The sequence below is a fragment of the Microcaecilia unicolor genome, chromosome 2 (genome assembly GCF_901765095.1).
Source record: "Microcaecilia unicolor chromosome 2, aMicUni1.1, whole genome shotgun sequence".
Classification (NCBI taxonomy): domain Eukaryota; kingdom Metazoa; phylum Chordata; class Amphibia; order Gymnophiona; family Siphonopidae; genus Microcaecilia; species Microcaecilia unicolor.
The window spans coordinates 372,776,901-372,794,020 of NC_044032.1; positions in this window are offsets into that span (position 1 = coordinate 372,776,901).

Below are 17,120 nucleotides of genomic sequence, written 5' to 3' on the forward strand. Positions count from 1 at the left end.
GGAGATGAGGTACATGGGGGTGGGGAGATGCAGGCCCCAAGTGTGGGGCAAATGCCAGATCTGGGGGTAGAGGAGACTGAGAGATGCAAGACAAAAAGGGGTAGTTTTGGAAGACCCACCCAACTTAACTGTGGGCCCACCCAATATGACAAGTTTGGCTACGCCACTGAGACACACCTTATAGAACTGCCTTTAAAATAATTTCAAATCTGAAAACTAGGGAGTATATTGACAAAAATAAGTTGAGGTTTAACTGATTAGTTTTATTTCTTTAATTGCTCAATCACAACTAATTTTTTTTATAAGTCAAGATGCTTGGAATTCCTGAACTGTTTAGTGTCACTTAACCTTTCTGGACATTTCAGCCTTTCTTTTTCAAGTTTACTGGTGTTTTCAGTTTGAGTGACACCAAAATGTTTGCAAGTTAATGCTGTCATCTTTTGAAGGCTCCTGATGGGGCTCTTACTGTGCTTCATCACTTTATCCCAAGATGAATCCACTGTGGGTGTTTTGAAACTGGAAACCAGAGCCACATCTGAATTTTGTCATGAAACCAAATACTCTAAGTGAGGGCACATGTTAGCAATCAAAACAAATTTCTGGAAGAGAGAACAGCACTTTCTGAACTGAATGTGTACTTCTCCCAGTGTGCAATAACATTTAATTAATAGACTTTTACCCCTGGATTCTGTATATGGTGCCCATATTTGCACCTCCAAATTTAGGTGCGCTCCTGAGAGGGACATGAAAATTAATTAAATATCGAGCTCATAACCATCAGTAATTGGGTGCTAACAACCAACTATTGACGTTAATTGGCACCCATTAGAATATGCACATGCATCTGGCTGTGTGTCATTCTATAAGGTAGTGTGCGTAACTCAAAAGTGGGTGTGGCCATGGGAGGGAATGTTTGAGGTGTTCCAAAATGATACGCGCGTAGTTATAGAATACTGGGTCAGCGAGCTCAACTTGGGCACCAGCATTTAGACCAGGTTTCAGTAGGTGTAAATACGGTGCTTAAAGTTTGGGCACGGGAATTGGCGCTAAGCAAGATTCCATAAAAGGCATGTGCCCTTTATAGAATCGTGCTTCCTTAACATCCCTCTGAACTGGCCCAGCAGAACTGATGGGTTGTGCATGCCTTCCAGCAGGTGGAGACTGAGAGCAATGTTTCTTGAGAGAGCCAATAGGAGCCCAGCAGAGCCCCCTCGAGTCCCAGTATTCTCAGTCTCCAGCAGGTAGAAGACTTGGTGAGCCCTTCAGTCTCTTTTGCTTCACACACACACACACACACACACACACACACACACACACACACACACACAAACATAATTTTTAATTTGGTATATTTCTGTCTTCTCTGTGCATTGCTGGGGGTGATTGCTGGCCGAGGCTAAGACCCATGGGGGGTTTTCTACTACCTCTGGAGTGTATACTTGGTTGGCTGGGTCCCTCCTCCTTATTCTCACCCTGACCCTTCCTTGGATGCTTGCTCTGAGAAAATTGAATATTTGAAGGCTGATCTACACTGCTTCGTGGAAAGGGTACTATAGCAATGCAAGGAACAGCCACGTTGTTTAAAAAAAAAAGTTAAAGGGAGACTTTTCCTTTCAGAGCACTGCAGCGGTTAACAAAAAAAGAGACCAGCACAAACCCGCTTGCTTTTCTCTCCCTACACATTACAGAGGCTGTTTCTCCGAGAGTGGTGCGCGCCAAGGGCTTGGCAGGAATCTCCAACAAGCTTTGACAGTGTGCCGTCTGTCAGCGCCACAATGTTTCCACAGATGACATTTGGAAAATTTGTACTGCGTCGGAAGTCGAACCTCCAGCGGGTTCGTCGGCACCGGGTGCAAGCAGCCCTTGTGTATCCTCTGGTTTGGCGGTTTCTAACCTGACAGGGCAGAGCGGTACAGCGGTGAGGATTTTGGCAGGAACTTCTGCCATTTTGGAAATGCCGGCTGCATTGGAGCAGTCTGTGGTGAGTGGGGCTAAGCAGGTCCAGCTGTTGGCAGACTTGGCAGAAGTGTAAGTGGGGGGGGGGGGGGGGGAGGTGCTATGTATAAGGCTTATTTGCTGCACATGCCTCTCCTCAGTCCTCTTTGGCTGCTGCTAATGCTCAGGGTCAGTTACCCGCTAGTGAAAGACCTCTGGAAGGTCAAGATGTAGCAGCAGATTTTGATTCTGAGTTCCTGGGGGAAGGAGATGCTTTTGTAGTTGATACAGAGGACTGTGAGGGAGAGGAAGACTCCTTCCCTGCATTGGCAGAGTTACCACTAGGGGAGGACCCGTCCGTGGCTCGAGTTTTCTATAAAGAAGACTTGCAGGAATTAATTAATTAATTTATTTATTTATTTATTTGTAGCATTTGTATCCCGCATTTTCCCACCTATTTGCAGGCTCAATGTGGCTTACATTATGCCATAATGGCGAACGCCATTTCCGGGTTGAGAATTGCAAATGATATTACAGTAAGATGCATACATGATAAAATATGATACAATAAGGTATTGCATAGAGGTTCTTGAGTGATAGAGTTAATTATAGCATAATGCTTAGGCCACCTGACACAGGGTTTGTGGTTGGTGGAGGAGACGAGTTGTTCCATCAATCTGTTGGAGACCAGAGCATTTCATCTGGCTCTGATCCACTTTCAAGGCCTCATCCAGGGCAAGGCAGTACGAGTGTTGTCGGACAATAATACGGCGGTGGTGTACATCAACTGGCAGGGTGGTATGAGGTGTCCTGGACTGGTGCGAGAGACCCATGCAGTGGGCGGATTCATCTCCTAGACCTGTCAGCCTCGCATGTGGTGGGAGTTCTCAATGTGCAGGCAGATTTCCTCAGCTGCCAATCTCTAGATCCGGGGGAATTGTCTCTAATCTGCGTACGCCTTGTAGCGCTATAGAAATGCTAAATAGTAGTAGTAGTAATCTCACAGGCGTTTAACATGATAGTTGGAAGTGGGGCTGCCCAGTGATGGATTTTATGGTGATTTAGCAGAATGCGAAAGTTCCATGTTTCTTAAGTCACAGAAAGGAACAGAACTCGGAAGGTCTGGACACGTTGCTGCACCAGTGGACAGCGGATCTACTGTATGTGTTTCCTCCCTGACTGCTGCTCGGTCGAGTCCTTCACAGAACAGAGTGTCATCCGGGTCTGGTAATCTTGGTAGCCTCGGATTAGCCAAGATGGCCATGGTACGCAGATCTAAGGCGCCTTCTCATAGAGCCCGAATTTTGGCTTCTGGAGGAGGTCGGACTCTTATTCGAAGGGCCAGTAGACATTCCAAATGCGGCACAATTTTGTCTTACGGCTTGGCTCTTGAGAGGGCTAGATGAAGGAGGTGTGGCTATTCGGCGAAGGTCATAGGCACTATGCTATGTGCTTGTTGGCGTTATACTTCACTGGCTTATGTCAGAGTCTGGAGGATTTTCAAGGACTGGTGTGAGGATCATGGAATTAATTCTTTAAGGGCTTCCATACTGCAAGTTCTGGATTTCCTTTAGGATGGTCTGGCAAGAGGTTTGGCCTTGGCATCGCTTAAAGTTCATCTGGCAGCCTTAGCTTCCATTCGGGGGTGAGCAAAGGGCAAGCCCCTGAGTAGTTATCCAGATATAATTTGATTCCTAAGGGCATTAACGTTCTGTGTCCGCCCAGGCGTTCTTCTTTTCCTTCTTGGGATCTTAATTTGGTTCTCGCAACGCTGGTTCATTCTCCTTTTGAGCCATTAGACTTTACTTCTATCAGAGATCTTACCTTGAAAGTGGTGTTTCTTGTGGCCATTTTGTCAGCAAGTCACATTATAGGATTTACTTAGTAACAAGCTGCTTTACATGCATTTGCATCTTTTGCATTTCATTACTATGTACCCCATGGTGACTTAGTTATCACTGTGTTATGGTAATTTAAGTCATGATAGAGCTGTTTAATTATACATTAAGAGGGAAATAATTTAACTTAAAGCCTTAATGCAGATTGATAACTTCCCCCCTAAATAACTCTCCTGTAACACTAAATATTTTGAAGGTGGATCAGGTTATTTTAATTGAGACATTAGTTTAAATGTACTTGTCATGCTCTACTTTACCCTTATTTACAGCTACACAGTAAATTAGTAATTGGCTGAATAAAAGTAATGAGCATATTTGTGTGGGTGTACTCAAAATATATCAGATCCATACGGCATGTTTATTCCAGTTTACTGTTTTTATTTTTGTTTGGAAATAGAGCTTCTTATCATGAAAGACACAACTAACGTATTGGGTGATTCAGTTCTTATTTATTGCATTATTGTATTGTCTGAGGATCTGAACTGCTTCTGCTACATTTAGACGTGGGCAACAGAATCTACTCGCCTGTCAGCGAAATAGAGCAGGTGCTTATCTGGCTGTTGAACAATCTGAAAATCTTTTCAGTTCGTCTAAGGCCTGTACACAATTTTGAGGCCTTACTACACACATAAGCATTGAAACTTGACTTAAATCAGGCGAGTATGCCTATTTACATCAGTGTTGGCCCTCCCGGCTTTTCATTCATCTCCTGGGTTAGACGATCAAAGTCAGATGAGGAGCAGGGGTGGCAGACTGTTCCTTGCTAAGGAAAATCCTACTTCCCTTGTCATTCAGTTCTGAAGGTCTCTAATTTCACCTTAATTCATATCCTGCAGTTTACATGCTCTTAATTTATCGTTCTCTTTCCATATCAATTTCCTTGCTAGGCTAGCTCTCTGGGCTTATTTCCGACCTTGCCTCTTAATACCTTTTAATCCTAGGTGACTTTAACATACATGCTGACCAACCAGTTGGATCTGCTGAAAAGGATTTTAAAGAATTTTCTTAGCACAGTTGGGTTTGCTCAGCATATTTCATCCCCAACCGATGTGGCCAGATATATTTTAGATGTTGTGGTATCATCAGAGACAGCTAGATAAACTGTGCAAATCAGATCAATTTATTCATCTTTATGGACAGACCACTGCCTCCAATCTTTTAGTCTTTCCCTGCCAGGGCCTGACATACTGTCTGAACATTAAGGTACCTTATAGCCCTCAATGCTCTGTCTTGTCCCAATCAGATATTCTCTTAATTCTTGCTGTGGCACAATTTGAATTCACTTTTTTAAACATTTAGTTCCATCCTCTAGAATAGATTAGAGTTTACATTCTCAAAGTTTAAGTCTAGCATTAAGACTTTTTTTCTTTGGAATGGCTTCTCAAGATGCATTTTGATATGTCTATATTTTGGAACTGCAGGTTGGCCCTTTAATATGGTTTTGCTCTTTCCAAGATGCTTGCTGGGACTTCAGTTTATTCTTTTTTTGGGGTGGGGGAGTTATCAGTGTGGGCTACTGTTAAAACCTATGGAACCTGTGCTAAAATAGAATAAATTAATGATAGCCCACATTGATAACTTCCCCTCAGGGTCCCGTTTGCTAAAGGGCACACGAAAACCACTGACTGCAAACTATGTTAAAGCGTTTTGTGGTAATTTGCCCTTTCCTGTACACTATTATTTTTCAAAAATATGTTTTCAGAGTGGGCGTGCCATAGACAGGGAATGGGCATGGGAGTAGGGTTACTATTTTTGTGCACACAAAAAAGAGGACACAATAAATAAAATGCCACCCTTCCCCCACACACATAGTGCACAGTCCTCATGCCCTGCCCCCTGCTATATACAGCCACAGGCAGGCAACTACTACTACTACTACTTAACATTTCTAGAGCGCTACTAGGGTTATGCAGCGCTGTACAAATTAACAAATAAGGCCAGTCCCTGCTCAGAAGAGCTTACAATCTGTTCACGCTCCCTTGCTGAAATTGCACTGTTCCCTCCTCCATGCCTGCCTAGAGAGCTGACTGCTCATGTGAACTGCACAAAGCTGTACAGAGACCCCCTGTGGTTCATGAGCAATTGGCTCTAGGCAGATACAGGAGGCGGAAGCAGCCTGATGTGCAGCTGTTCACTCTCTTCTCCTCTTACAGTGCAAATTGTGTGTGCATGCGCTGGAGTCGGACTCACACTCTGGGGTCTTACCAGCGCTGTTTGTGGGAGTCAGCACCGTAAGCAGCAGCAAGCAGGCAGTCCTTAGTACTAGCACTGGCTCTGAGTTTCAGTGAGGGGGGGCACCATTAGAGGCACTAGCAGCACAAGGGGTGTGGGAAATCACAGCGGTACTAGCAGCACACAAGGGCGGCTCTGGAGGAGGGGGGTCTATGTCAGCTGTGCCTTTCTGCTTTCACTTCTGGAGTACACAGAAAGTGAAAGGAACGAGTTCATTGTGTAAGGGCAGGCTCCCAGAATTAAACCCTGGACAAAAACTGTCACAAACAAAAACTGCCCAGATGCCCCGACAGTTGCCAGATTAATGTACACATTAATTGATTTGATTTGCTTACTTTATTTTTTGTCTATTAGATTGTAAGCTATTTGAGCAGGGACTGTCTTTCTTCTATGTTTGTGCAGCGCTGCATACGCCTTGTAGCGCTATAGAAATGCTAAATAGTAGTAGTAGTAGTACATGTCCAGGGAAACCTGGATGTATGGTAACGCTGCATGGAAGCATTCTTCACGTAGTCTATTATGATTAGTGCGCGCTATCTGAATAATATGGACATGCTCCCAAGTTAATTATTTACAGTTGCTGCACAGTAATGACAACATTAGTGTATGATCTGCAAATAGAAAAACAAGGAAGCCATATTTTATTGATGGGTTAAATGTGGGCTTACCCCCGGATTCTGTATGCAACTGAATTGATTGATGAGCCCTTAACTAGCAATAATTAGGTCCTGGCAACCAATTATTGCTGTTAATTGTCTTTGATTGGCAATAGCGCTGCGTAACTCTAGTAGCACTTTAGAAGTGTTAAGTAGTAGTAGTAGTATGCATGCATCTTAAAACATAAGAGTTGCCATACTGGGTCATACCAGTGGTCCATCTAGCCCAGTATCCTGTTGGCAACAGTGGCCAAGCCGGGTCACAAGTACCTGGCAGAAACCCAAATTGTGGCAACATTCCATGCTACCAATCCCAGGGCAAGCAGTAGCTTCCCCATATGTGTCTCAATAGCAGGTTATGGACTTTTCCTCCAGGAACTTGTCCAAATCTTTTTTAAACCCAGATACACTAATTGCTGTTACTACATTCTCCAACAATGCGTTCCAAAGCTTAACTATTCGTTGAGTGAAAAAATATTTCCTCCTATTTGTTTTAAGTGTGTTTTCATGTAGTAAGTAAAAAATTGATTAACTTCTTCATCACTCAGGGTTTTGTAGACCTCAATCATATCCCCCCTTCAGCTGTCTCTTTTCCAAGCTGAAGAGCCCTAACCTCTTTAGCCTTTCCTCATATGGGAGGAGTTCCATCCCCTTTATCATTTTGTTCACTCTTCTTTGAACCTTTTCTAATTCTGCTATATATTTTTTGAGACACGGTGTGCAGAACTGAACGCAGTACTCAAGGTGAGGTCGCACCATGGAGCGATACAGAGGCATTATAGTATTCTTGATACATTCTATTCTATAGATCTGTGCACAACCTTTATAGCACTTATCTGAAAAGGGTGTGTGGCTAGGGGGTACATTGGAAGCATTCCTAAAAGTTGCACACAGAATTCTAGAAATAGGTCGATTCACGCCTAAGTTAGGCGCCGGCATTTACACCTGCTTTTCAGCAGGTGTAATTATTGTGCCCAACAGTTTGGCTCTGTGGCTAAGAGTGATTCTATAAAGTGCAGGCACCCTTTATAGAATCGTGCTTAGCGGCGATTATTTTTGAGCACATAATTTTGAGCACCGTTTATTGAATTCCCTCCTTAGCGTGTGGGAAAGTCCCATGTTAATATACGCTGTCCATATTTTGTACATTTTATTAAAACGGGTTGTAAGTCTCTTACAGTATCTATCAATTTCTTTAAGTCCTCTAGCACTACAATATTTCTCTTTTTCTTTTTGAGATGTTTTGTAAACTGCTCTGCTGTTATTTTTTTTTCTCTCTCTTCAAAGTGCAGTATACAAGGACTCTCAATAAACTAGGCCCCTATATTTACTCCCTGGGTGGCATATGGAGTGACGAACCCCTGCTTCCCTATAGTGCATCAAAAAGGGAGTAAAATAGTGTGGAGTGTGGACTGAACCATTAGCCTGGGCATGGCAGTGGCGGCAGAATTCAGTGAGACTGCTCAGTGCATCCCTCTGCAGAGTAGAAGCTGTTACCTGCAGTACCCTGGTAAAGGAGCAGCCTGTTAGAGTTACTATGCAGACAATTTTCTTCTTATTCATTATGTTAAACCTTTGAATATAGATCTTACACCGCTTCAAATCTGTCTGGATAAAGTGGCAAATTGGCTGGCAACACATCAGTTAGTAGTAAACCCAGATAGGACCGTAACATCTTGGATAGTAGGGCAAGGAACATGTCCGTCAGTGATACCTATACTTTTTGGCCAAAATATCCCTATAGTTAAGTCTTTTAGATACCTTGGGGTCATAATTGACTGTGCTTTGACTTTTGAGGAACAAATATCCGACGTAGTGAACAAATCTTTCTTTCATCTAAGGAGACTTAGGTCAATTAGAAATTCAATTAACAAAGATTCTCTTAAAACATTGACTTCTGCATACATTACCTCACGTTTAGACTATTGTAATATTATATATGCAGGGATCACTCAAGCTAACTTGAAACAATTACAAAGAATACAAAATACAGCGGCACGTATGATATGTAGGGCCTGGAGGGATGACAGAGTAACACCTTTACTGCATCAACTGCATTGGCTTCTGGTTGAAGCAAGAGTCAAGTATAAAGCCTTAATTTTAACTCATAAGGCCTTTCATACACTAAACCCGGATTATCTGTCAAATTTACGAATTCCTTACACTGCTACGCGAACCCTTAGATCTCTAACTGATAACAGGCTAGTCATTCCTCCTCTTGCTAGAGCCAGGTGGGAATCTACACGGAAATCGGCGTTTTTCTATTTGTCACCTTCTCTTTGGAATAGCCTTCCAAAAGAGATTAGACTAGAGAAATCTTACATTCATTTTCGGAAACTTCTAAAAACCTTTTACTTTATCACCTGTGTAGAACAGAATTTAGAATAAGGGAAACATGGTTTCATTCATTTTTTTTTTAGTTAATTTTGTCATGCAGTGCCGTCTGTATATTGAAGCATAACCTGTATTGTTTTATACTATGTAGTTAACTCTGATTTGCTGTGCTTTCCTGTCACGATTGGAGTTTCATTGTCTGTTTTATTGTACATATAATGTTGTAATGTTTTCTTTTTTTACAAATTGTAAACCGTTCTGTTTTGCAGTTGCAATAAGATATGGTATATAAATTGATGTAAATAAATAAAAAAATAAATAAATACTAGCTACTTCCAGGGAAGCAGAGAGGAGGAGCAGGAGGTAGTTGCTGTTTCTTTGTGATACTGAGTGGCAGAGCCCAAGTAGGTGTTACTTATCTCTGCAGAGATCTGTGGAGCAAGGCTGCAATCAGTTAGCTTGTTCCTAGAGCTGGATAGTCCCAAGGGCAGAGGAGCCTGAGAAGGAGGGAGCCTGTCTTGATTGCTGGGGAATAGAGGACCCAAAACAGGAGTCTGCAGGGTGCCTCTGAATTTTGCACTGGTCTGAAGCTGAACTTCCAAAGGAGTCTAACACCAGGAGGAGAAAGGATAAAGCTACCCTCTCATTGCTGCATCTAGGAGATCTCAGAAGGAGAGAGGACTCCAGAGAGATTTAAACAGGCATACCAGGTATCAAAAAGGGTCTTTGGCTCATCAAAGAGTCCAAAGAAGTTAAGAGGGAATCCCATTACCAGAGAAAAAGGAAGGAAGATATTTGAGAAGTGCATGGAGGAAAGGATCCACCCCCCAATCTGTCTTTTCTGTATTTGCTTTGTGTGATGCTGCATTGGAACCTAAACAAGTCAGTTTTCCTGTTTTAGATTTTTCAAACACCATATCCTAGAGTTCCACCTTTTAGAACTGTATACCTGAATTAGATTATCCCTTCCCTGTCAGGGAATCCATGCTAGGATTTCCCCCGAAACCTAAGGGAGTGGGGACTTAACTATATGTGAACCCTTTATATCTGATGAGGTCCCAGAAGGGGGGCTACACACATTTATTTATTCTGTTGTGAGTATGGGTGTGGGTGTGTGACATGGATGCTTTTAAAGACATTAAAAAATATTGATTAGGTTAGTGGCCCTTAGCTTTAGCTGGATCAGTGGTTTAAAGATTCAAAGCTCTTCAATTTGGTCATAATTAATTTCAAAATAGACTGTTCAAAACAGAGATTTAAGGCCAAAAAGTTATTTTTTTTTTCAGAAAGAAAATCTAGGCAAAAATTAATGGCAGCACAATAAAGGGAGTCTGGATCTGATAGAGAAATCAGATTGAGAGAGGCATCTTGTTTTACATTGGGTCATGCGGCAGAAAGAAAGAATCTGAATTGCCCAAGGTGAGGTACAGTCAGGTGAGAGTCTTCAGATTGGATTCGGGAACATCCCCCCGAGTCATGGCACAGAGCTCTAATCACTAGACCTTTGCCAAAATGCCTTGAAGTCACTTCTTATTTATGAGCATAGGTGATAAGCTTATGCCTTAAGAACTGCAAAGTAAAAAAAAAAAAATGTAGGGCCCTGTCTGCTAAAGTATGGTGAGTTTTTGAAGCTACTGTGTACTATTTTCCATAATTAATGTATGGTAACCATGGCAGTTGGGGGTGTGTCCAGCAGAGGCAATACACTTATAGGGCATTTCTATAAATGGGCTCCTGCTTTTAGATGTCCGGTGCTATTTGGTAAGAGCCTATTCTTTGATAGCATCCGGGTCCCTAGATTCCATTATAGGATACTAGCATAACCCGGCATTGGCATGCCTTAAATTTAGGTTAATGTAGATCAGGGGCTTAGCCAGACCTTATGGTGGGAGGGGGCCAGAACCCGAGGTTGGGGGCACATTTTGAGTGCCGCCACCTCCTCGCCTGCTGCCTGCCTGCCTGGCCTCGCCTCCTCGCCCCCCCCCTCCCGCCTTGCCTGCCCGCCTCGCCTTACCAACATATACCTTTGCTGGCGGGAGTCCCCAACCCCCGCCAGCCGAAGCTTTCTTCAGCACCGGTCTCTCCGGCGCAGCCGCGTTCACTGCCCTGCTCTTCTTTCTTCTTGCTCCTCCTGTGCACACTGATGCGGATCTAGATAATCAGTCTTAAATTTGTGGCATTCATAGGCAAATCTAGTGGTAGCATGACATTCATTAAGATATGTCACTAATGACTTCAATTGATCTTCGATGCCTAACCAATCAAAAAATATTGTCAATGATGGGTCCTTTTACTAAGGTGTGCTGAAAAATGGCTTGCGGTAGTGTAGGTGCATGTTTTGGGTACGCGCCGATCCATTTTTCAGCGCACCTGTAAAAAAGGCCTTTTTAAAATTTTTGCTGAAAATGGATGTGCGGCAAAATCCAAAGTGCCATGTGTCCATTTTGGGTCTGCGACCTTACCGCCAGCCATTCACCTATCGGTAAAGTCTCGGTAACTGGGTGTTAATGCGTCAAAATGCCACTTGGCGTGCATCCGATACACGCGTCCAAAAATAAAAAAAAATTTTGGCAGCCGTGCATATTGGACGCGCGCCAAATATGAAATTACCGCAAGAGCCATGTGGTAAGCGTGCGGTAACTCCATTTTGGCACGCTTTGGGCGGGAGTAGATGCTTACCCGGCTTAGTAAAAGGGGCCCCTAAATTTGTGCCAAAAAGCTACTGACTAAAACTATGAAGCTGTATAAACCCAACGGTCCTCAAACTGCCATATAAACAGGTTTGCTATTGAGGGGGTGAAAGATGGTCCAGCTCTCATATGTCTTTTCTTTAGAGTTCTTGCTTTCAGCTTGAGGGAAGTAGCTGTGCATACAGTTGAAACCTGATGATCTTGCTGTAGTTAATGAGTATAAACAATTAACCATTGCCGCATCAGGTAGTCATTATTCTGTAATCACTTCCAGCTTGAAGTAGCTTGATCTTTTAGCCTAGTGAGCCTTTTTGTAGAATGCATAATATTATATATTTATTTCACTTATAGCTAGCTTATTAACTAAAGGGTCCTTTTACTAAGCTGCAGTAAAAAGTAGCCTTAGCGTGCGCTTACGTAGGTCTTTTCCATGCATTGAAGCCATTTTTATCACAGCGATAAAACTGCCAATTTGTAATTAAAAAAAAAATTAATGACCATGTACTGTCATCATTAGCACGCGGCCATTAAAAAAATTACCACGTGAGCACTTACCACCACCCATTTTGTAGGCAGTCAGGGCTCACGTGGTAATCCTGTGGTAATGTAGATACGCAAAGTGATTAGTGCAGAAACATCCCCTCTCTTCCCCCCCCCAGACACGCCCCTCAACCAAAAAAAAATAATGTTTAACGCTTGGATAGCACGCAAATTCCAGAACTACCAAAGGATGCCTGAGTGCACCCCACCATGAGTCCTTTTAAGCAGCAGTAAGTGTGTGCTAGCGCTTACTGCAGCTTAGTAAAAGGACCCCTAAGCAGGTAACAATAAAAGGTTTATAATAAAAGTACAAACAAACATGTAACAGTCAACATTATGCACTGAGATTCTGGCAAATAATAGATGAGACTTGTAAAATATAATCCCATGAGATGAACTATAATAGTAATGAAGTCTACATGAAGAACAAGCATGGCTTCCACAGCTCTGTCACAGGCCCTCCAATCTCTGATGGGCAGGCAACTATTTCCAACACACTACCAGCCTGAACTCACCCCTGTGTGCTCTGTTTTACTTATGTAGATTATAAGGTGAATGATAGGGAAGGATGGGTTGAATCGAGTGGTGATAAAATAAAAACTATAACGTTTGTGTTCGCACCTTTTTGAGCTTTTTTTCATATGGAATTTTGTTTCATAATCTTCACAATAAGATTTAAAACATAAAACAACCCTCCCTCCTTCCTATGCCCTGCCCCTTTTTGCTGCAACCCTCTCCCCCGGACCTTCAGAGACTCCCACTCACCCCAAGTTCCAGCTTCATCTAGAAGAGCCAGGAGCAATATTCCTAGACTCTCATGCCCCATGGTGTCCATACTTTTGAGACGTCCTGACCCCTAGAAGTACTGCCAAACTGAAAAGAGCTATGAAGGTGGCAACAGGTCCTTTATGTAAGGAAAGTAAATTTAAAAAATAAACAGAGAAAAGGTAAATTGATATGGTTCTCCAAAGAACTGTGTAAAAAAAAATAACAGAAAAAAGTACCCTTTGCTGCTGCTAAAGTTGTAAAGTGACATGGCAAGATGTGTATCAGGTATGTCAGGGAGAGGAGGAAGGCCAGAGCTGGAATTGTAAGAGTGAAAGATACTGAGGGCCTCTGGATGGAGAATGTCAAAGAAAAAAAAACAGAAATGCTGCACAAATACTTTGTTCAGGATGAAAATCCTGGAGAAAGACTACAGATGGCTGACAAGATATGATGCCATTCACAGAAGAAACTGTTTATGAATAACAAAGCCATGGGGCTGAATGAGATACATCCCAGGATACTTAGGGATTTCAAAAAGGTTCTGGTAGGTCCTCTTGAAGATATGTTTAATCAGTGCATTTTTACTAGCAAAAAAAGATGCCGGAACTCAAATGCTAGGCCACCCTTCAGGGGTGAGGTGAGCACATAAGGACCTACCCCACAATAACCAGGCCTCTGCAACCAGTCACAGAATCTATGTCAAGGCAGAATTGGTGTGTAGAGCCTGAGCTCTTTCATTAAAACTTGGGGTCTGTGGGTCAGTTTTAGCAGACAATGGAAAAGGTGCCGAGACTCGGTACCCCCAAGTACCCCCTCACTGTGCTTAGCACAGTAGTTCTGTGGAGATGGGACATGTTTTATTGGACTGTAGGAGCACTGATAGTATTCTGGTTCATATAGTGCCACTGGTTCACGGAGAGAGCACTTATCTATATAATGTTACCCAACTCAACTAGCTGTGAGATCTCCAGGAAAGGCTTGAAAAACACAGGTCTAATCAACAATGATTTGAGGTGTCATTGTGTTCTGCATGATACTAAAGTGTAAACAAAAGATTAACAAATTTTAAAACATGTTTCTTATAAATTAAAAATAATCTATCTTCATTTTATATGACTCAATACCTTTAAATAAACTACTGTGTTTAACAAGCAGAAATACAACATTCATAGGGCCCTGTTTACTATGGTGTGCTAGCGTATTTAGCACGTGCTAAAAATCAGCGTGCACTAACTGTGTAGACGCCCACAGGAATATTATGGGTGTCTTCACAGTTATCGCTCCTCTTACGCAGCTTAGTAAACAGGGTCCAAAATAAGAAAAAACTAATAGGAAGAAAAAATGTACCAGTGAAAATATTTCCAGTGTCTAGTAGGGAGTTGTTATACTTTTTGTTGCTGCTTGTATGATTCCAGTAAACCAGGAGCCTTCCTTCTCCATTGAACCCCAGCCAGTGTGACAATAGTTTGTATACTGCTGAGCTAGGATAAAGAAAGTAATGGGCCCAACCAGGCAGAAATTACATTACTAAAAATGCAATAAACTTTGATAGTTTAATTAGAGAGGACTCTATTCAGCAATAAACCCTTCCTAACACACAAGATTCCTGAAGTTATCAAAGCTCTGTAGCCAGTCAACCTAATTAGCAGCTGACCAATGTGTCGGAAATATATAATTTAAAAAATCTGCCTTTTGCCATTGGTGTGTGAAGTAGTTTCGGAATGATTTATTGGCAGATTGTTCTTTATTGTTAGTCCTTTACTGTTCTCTACCTTATTGGGTTTTTTCCCCCTGGCTCTTGATAACGTTATCATTTCGGCCACTTGGATTCAGGGTTATGTTTTCCCAGCTGAATTGGGGCATTGAGTTTTCTCTCTCTGAGACAATATACCATCACTGTAATATATATGTATAGTAGCATTGTCCTCTATTCTTTCCCTACAAATGTCCATTAAATCCATTTTGTTTTCATATTCAGACTAATTGCAAACTCAGTTGATGAAATAGTTAATTGAGTATTATATTAGTTCTGAATTTATGTGGACGGTTGGTACTAGAATCACAACAGAGCAGTTTCATTTGTTAGTTTCTTCATCTTTTTTTGATATTTTTCCTCAAATTATTGCATTAGTTTTCTTTTCAGTTGTCAGATTTCATATTTTTTTTTCATCCTGGCCATGTGTGTGGATATGCTGGTGATTTATTGCACTATTTTAAAAGTTTAGTCACATTTTACACAATTTTTGTTTCTAAGTCAAAAATTATTGGAGAGGGTAAGGGACAGAGAGGGGCATTTTCTATATGACGTCTAAGTCCGATTTTGGACATTTTACAAAAACGTCCAAAATCTGAATAGCAAGGAAGGTTATTTTCAAAAAAGAAAAACGTCTGCCATTTGTTTTCGAAAATAGAAGGTTTTCTGATTTGGATGTTGTAGTTTTTGTTCCGTTTTTGAAAAAAAATGCCAATGCAAAAAACAAACTAAATCAAGCCATTGGGATGTAGGCGGAGCCAGCATTTTTAGTAGACTAGTCCCCCTGACATCCCAGGAAAGCAATAGGGCACCCTAGGGGGCACTGCAGTGGACTTCATAAAATGCTCCCTTACCTTGTCTGCTGAGCCTCCCAAAACCCACTGAAAACCTACTACCCCGAACTGTACACCACTACCATAGCACTTATGGGTGAAGGGGGCACCTATATGTGGGTACAGTGGGTTTCTGGTGAGTTTTGGAGGGATCACAGTTTCCTCCACAAGTGTAAGGTAGGGAGAGGTAGAAGCCTGGGTCCACCTGTCTGTAGTGCACTGCACCCACCTCTAGACTACTCCAGGGACCTGCATGCTGTTCTAATGGACCTGATTATAACATCTGAGGCTGCCACAGAGGAGGGCAAGTAATGTTTTTCATCACATTTTGGGGGGGGGGGTGAGAGTGGGTTAGTGACCACTGGAGGAATAAGGGGAGGTCATCTCTGATTCCCTCCAGTGGCCATCTGATTATTTAGGGCACCTTTTTGTGCCTTATTCATTATAAAAACAGGTCTAGTTCAAAACGTCTTAGTTTTAGTCCTGGATGGTTTTGTTTTCTTCCGTTATGGCTGAAAAACATCTAAGTCTCAGGAACGCCCAAGTCCCACCCTGAACATGCCCCTGATACGCTTCCTTGAGATTTGAACACACGTCTGATAGACTGCAAAGAAAAACATCTAAATATAGGTTTTGAAAATACTGGACGTTTTTGTGAGAAAAACATCCAAATGCTGCTTTATGCCACTTTTTAGACATTTTTCTGTTTTGAAAATGAGCCCAAGAGTCACTGTTCCTCTAAGCTGAGTGGACGTCTTGTAACTGCATTGCTGCCAGTTGGGGGTGGTGCTTCCATATTGTGTTTTCAATTGCTAGTGACAGGCAGGTTTTCTGGAGTCCTGCAGAGCTTGCTTGTCCCTCACTATTGAAAATGTGATAACGAAACAGCACCCCCTACTGGTAGGACTGTAGGTGGAGGACTCCTGCTCAGTTTAGAAGGAACAGTGGAGAAAGGATGTTTCTCATCTAAAGCTGTAGTATTCCTCATACATGTGAAGCCCCATTTTGCATGAAGAGCAATTCTATAAATTTGTGCATGCAAGGTACACAATAATAGTGGTTAGGGTGGTGGACTTTGGTCCTGGGGAACTGAGTTCGATTCCCACTTCAGGCACAGGCAGCTCCTTGTGACTCTGGGCAAGTCACTTAACCCTCCATTGCCCCATGTAAGCCGCATTGAGCCTGCCATGAGTGGGAAAGCGCGGGGTACAAATGTAACAAAAAAAAATAGCGCTTACACTTGTGATTGATGCAACTAATTGGCAAGTACACATGTAAAAACTAGGCACTATTCTGTAACATAAGTGCTAACATTGATTAGGAGGGAATTTATAAATGATGCTAAAAAATCAGCAGTAAGCACAATTCTATGAAAGGTATGTACTTTTTATTGAATAATGCTTAGTTCCAATTCCCATTCCCAACTTTGCCTTCCAGACTTATGCCTTTCTGAAACCTGGTGTAAATGCTGGAGCTCAAGT